The sequence below is a fragment of the Otolemur garnettii genome, unplaced genomic scaffold (assembly GCF_000181295.1).
Source record: "Otolemur garnettii isolate 467f Iridium unplaced genomic scaffold, OtoGar3 scaffold00035, whole genome shotgun sequence".
In the NCBI taxonomy this organism is placed as follows: Eukaryota; Metazoa; Chordata; class Mammalia; order Primates; family Galagidae; genus Otolemur; species Otolemur garnettii.
The window spans coordinates 1,051,602-1,056,557 of record NW_003852430.1 but is presented as its reverse complement, the minus strand read 5'-3'; positions in this window follow the sequence as shown (position 1 = coordinate 1,056,557).

Here is a 4,956-nt window from a genome sequence, read left to right as displayed (position 1 = left end):
TATCCACAGCCTGATACAGGCAGGATGGCAGCAGTGCCAGCTCAATGGCTGGAGTGTGTAACAATTTTGGCCTGAGACCCCTTCCTCCCTGCCCTACCCTACTCTGCAGCTCAGAGGGCTGACCCTGCTTGCTGCTTTCTCAGACTGCCCATTCTGCCAGGTTTCAGCTGAGCTGAGCCAAAGGGGGACTGGAGGGCAGAAGAGTGGGAGTAGGAACAGGAAGGCGAGGAGGAGCCAGGGATTTCCTCCTCTGTCTCCCAGAGGACTGCTGCTCTGGCCTCCTTGTCCCTCCAGCCTTGGGATGTGCTAGACTCTTGCTGAAGCGAACTGCAGTTGCCATTGTGAATTAAATTCCTTATGTTGCATGCCTGAAGGAGCTGGTTCCCTGGCTAGATAGACCTGAACTGATGGGTGAGGATGGCTGTGAACACTTGAATTTCAGTGGTGATGGTAGATGACCTTGCTGGGTGAAGCAGATACTGATAGAAGAAAGAGTAGGATACAGCTCCAGGTGATTCTCCCAGTTGGGTTGGCATCATCATCTACCTACCCTTGGAGGCAGGAGTCACTATGAGAATCCTGCCACTCCCAACACATGATCAGGCAGTAATCCCAGAATCTACAGCACCTCCACAGCTGTCATGTGTTTCCAGGGCTGCTGCTGACCCTCTAACGTGGACTCCCGGCCACTTGGATGGCTTTCCTAGCCACCTTTACTCTTCCCCATTGCTGCCCTCAAAACATCTTTGGCATTCTTGCAATAACAATACTCAGAGCTTGGCTCTGATCATGCCTTTTCAGAGTAACTTGCATGCAGAATTAAATATAAACCCCTCAGCGTCTGATTTAGTATTCGAGACTGTGAAACCTTCCTCATTAGGCTCACCTCTGGGCTCGTGGGGGCCTACATTTCCTCTAGGCCTCCTTCCAAACTTGACACCCCTCTAGTTGAAGCACTGTCTCTGAAATGCCCCTCCAGGTCTTCAGTTTATCAAAATGCTACTTGTTCTTCAAGATCCTGTTCTAATGGGTCTTCCAGGTCTGGAGGTGTCTCCTGAGTCCCTTTGTTGGAAAGAACCGCTCCTCCCACACATGTAAGGTACACCTGCCTTGTTAGTAACTTTCGTACACCTGCCTTGTTAGTAACTTTTACTTCATTTTGTACTGTGCTTTATTTGGGTAAGACATTTGTGTATTTCCATGGTTCAGTTTTATTGTGAGCTTCCAAGGCCAGCGTGTTATTCATTTCTGGGACTCCCATGGTGCCTAATGTGGCCCCTTATACAACTTTGGCTCTTACAGATTGCTCGTGTTGCTTGTGCCTCAGTCTTTCATGCACGTTCCTCATACGTTGCTTTGTTTACTTACCAACTTTCCTGCCAGACACTGAGCTACCTGAAGTTGGGTATTAGCACAGTTTTTGGCAAACAGTGAGTGTTTAATGTTTTAACTGGTTGACAGCATGAAAAATGTTATTTGAAAAGTTCAGAATCTTGTACATTCTTTTTAGAACCCAGCTTCATTCCAATAACCCTGCTGAGTGGCTTAATGCCTTGGCTCTCCATTCTGGGGTTTTTTTTTTTTTTTCTGAGGTTGTAGCCCGTTCTGGGCTACCCCAGAGAGGAGAATTCCCTGCTTGTTGCTGTCTGGCAAAGATGAGGTGGAGGAGAATGTGCTTCCTGCTCATTCCTTTGGTTGACAGTGAAGGGGGAAAAGCTAATTCTAGCTGTTCTGCCTCCAGTGCTGATGAAATTCAGCTGTGTGCTGTCCCTTGGGATGTGTAGCCTTTGCTTAGAACAGGATGGGGAAACAACATGAATTTTCATTGAAGTTTAAAAAATGATCATTTAGATAGGTGATTGGAGCTGGATGTGCCCTGCTTTGAGTAGGGCTGATTTCTGGGAGATAAGCTTGAGCTGGGATTACCATTGGCCCCTGGGGGAGCAATTGAAAGCACAAAGTGTGTGTGCAAAGGGGGGAGGTCTTTATCTGCCCAGGCAGCAGGCTCAGGTTTGGAATCTAGTCATTGACAAGGCAGGTCGATGAGAATTGGGTGCCTAGAACATCCGGTGAGAGGATGCCTTTGTTTTCACTGTGGCTCTGCCACTAACCACCCATTCCCTTGGGCACATCTCTTTGAGGCTTAATTTCCTGCCTTATAAAATGAGTTTTTGCATCTGGTGATCTTTTGATTGTCTATGACTTTGGGGGGAAAGAATATAGTAAAGGACAGATGGAGCAGTACATTAGGAGTGATGATTCTGCTTACTGATCGTCTTCAGGTTTACCCATCTCGCTTTTCTGACACCTTGAGATGGATGACCACAGCAATGGGACCTGTAAATTACAAGTTGGGATTTAGTTATGTGGGCTACTCTTACTGGAGTTAGATGGTATCTCAAAGTACTTTTGATTTGCATTTCTCCGATGACTAAAGATGATGAGCATTTTTTCACGTGTCTGTAGACCATGGTAGGACCACACTTATGGAGCATATCACAAGGGTACAAGTCAAATCTATCAAGTGTAGAACAAATGTCTTAACACAATAATCAAGTAAATGAGGTGAAAGCTATATTAATTAGTTTGAAGTAACCATGTCAATTGTATAAAAAAACAATACATTGTACCCCACATATGCATAAATGCATTCATGATCTATGTGTATATGACTTAATAAAAAAAGACAAAAGAAAAAAATTATGAGTTGGGAGCTTGCATGGGTGGGAAAAAAGATGCACAACTGGAGGCTGGACAACATTCCCAGGAACCAAACATGCATTTGAAGGGATGGATAATAGGGTGAAATGTCTGTGGGCATCTTGATTTAGGGAGATGAATTTCAAGCCTCCTTGAAACTATTAGGACATTACACAGTATTTCTTTCTACTTGTAATAGAGAATAATGTGAAAGATGGAGAAAAACTTTTTCCCTTTGTATCTAGGAGAGAACATTGTGGAGTCTTTTTTCTCAAAGTGATGGAAAATTAAGACTTGCTAAAAAATAAAATAAATGAACTGATTTTTATTTTTTGCTTAGGTGGTAGGGTTACCATTGAGAGACTCTTGTCTTTTTAATCTATATTCTACAAGTTTTTTTTAAATAAAAGAAACAGTGGTCTCAATTTGGAGGAGGCATCATTGTTACTGATCAATGTGTATTATGATTTAATGTGTATTATAATTAAAAGGCAATGGCTCTTTGAAAAGGTGGGAGCCATTTTGTTTGATACTGTGCTTATCACCAAGCAAGACCCTTTCTTGATCTTGACTTAATATAGGGGGGATAGTGAGTAGCTAGGGAGGACTCTCTTGGGTTTTAAACTTGGGGGCTGATATTGTGAAAATGGGCCAGCATGTAATGGGTGATGTCAAATGGACACTTAAAAGGAAAACTTGGTGTTTAGAGAGGAGAATTTTTGCAATGGAGACCTATCTAGAAGGCCTTGGGGAGTTGGTAAAGTCAGGGCTTAATGGATTTAGACTCATTTTATCAAGATCTAGATGATTTACTCCAACTTGAAGGTCCTCATTCTGTTATGTGTTAGAGGTTCATTGCTGAGGTTATCACTGTTGTCTTGCAAGACCCAGAACTTAATATGTATGTAATTAATGTGGTTTATAAAACAGGAAATATCAATCTTAGTATCAGCCTGATAGTATCATTGTTCTTCTCCAGCATCACCCTGCTCTGTATTCACTGTGGCTGTGCTCCTGAGGGTGGTCCTCAACAAGGGACTGGTGGACAGAAAGTGTCAAGAGTGAATACAGGCTTCATCTGTACTCCCTGGTGGAGAAGGTTCCCTTCCCTACCTGGCACGATGAATTAAAGGCATGATTGCAAGTGAGGACATTTTTACAGAGTCATTGTTAATGGGTTGGTGAGTTTTGAGAGATGGGAGGCAGGATCCTTCTTCAATATTTGGCTTCTGTTTTTCTTGCTGCCGCTTATTAGTTTTTGATATTTTTTATTCTTAATATGAACCAGACTGTTTTTATCTGATGGAATCAGAATGCAAACCTGTTTGGACATCTTTAATAAATGAACCTAATCTATGTGGGCAAAAGCATATTGAACAGCCATCATATTACCCATGTGCGGTATTCAAATGAAAGGCATTCTGCCCTTGGTAACTTCCAGATAGTGTGTAATGCCTTTATCCCTTGGTAAAGGAGGCTTACCGTTAATACATCCTCTTTGCCATCCTCAGAGCACCATGATAATGCCCAGAAGCTGTGTAAGAGACCAAGCTATGCAAGAAGGAAGATGTGTCACCTCACATCATCTCAAAACATCTACAATCTAAGTTTCTCCAATCCCAGCATTAAAATCCACAATCAGATGGATCATCTGAGCATGTCAGTTTCTCCTTTGGGTCATGACTCACACGTACTAACCTCATGGAAACCAAGCCTCTTCCTTAGGTGAGTTTTTCACTAGCCTTTTACTGAAACACTGATTTAAAGTGGGTCAGAATACTTTCCATTTTTTTTTTCAAACACACACATTCAGAATTACATACCTATATGTTAGGGGGAACATGCAAATTTGTTTTATGGGTGGACTTCCCTTTGGTAATGCTGACTTCATCTGATACGGTAAGAATTAAGGTCAGCAAGTGACTGACATTTCAAGTCTGAACGGATGTCACGCTGAAAAGTAAAGTCTAAAATTAAACCAGCAAACCAAAAAACTACATACTGCAGTTGGGCTATCAAGTTATCAGCTTTATATTCTTTTCAGCAATTTTGAAGTTTATATGATTTAGAGAGAACCACAGAATGCATTTAAAAGGAAAGATAGAGCATATGAGCCTGGAACAAATCACTAACTGGTTTTCCTTTTTTGGACAACATAGAGCATGCTATGGTGAGATGGTAGCACCATGAATTGGAAATAGGGAAAAATCACTACATAATGATATATTCCTTTATTCCAAATGAATAATTACCCCC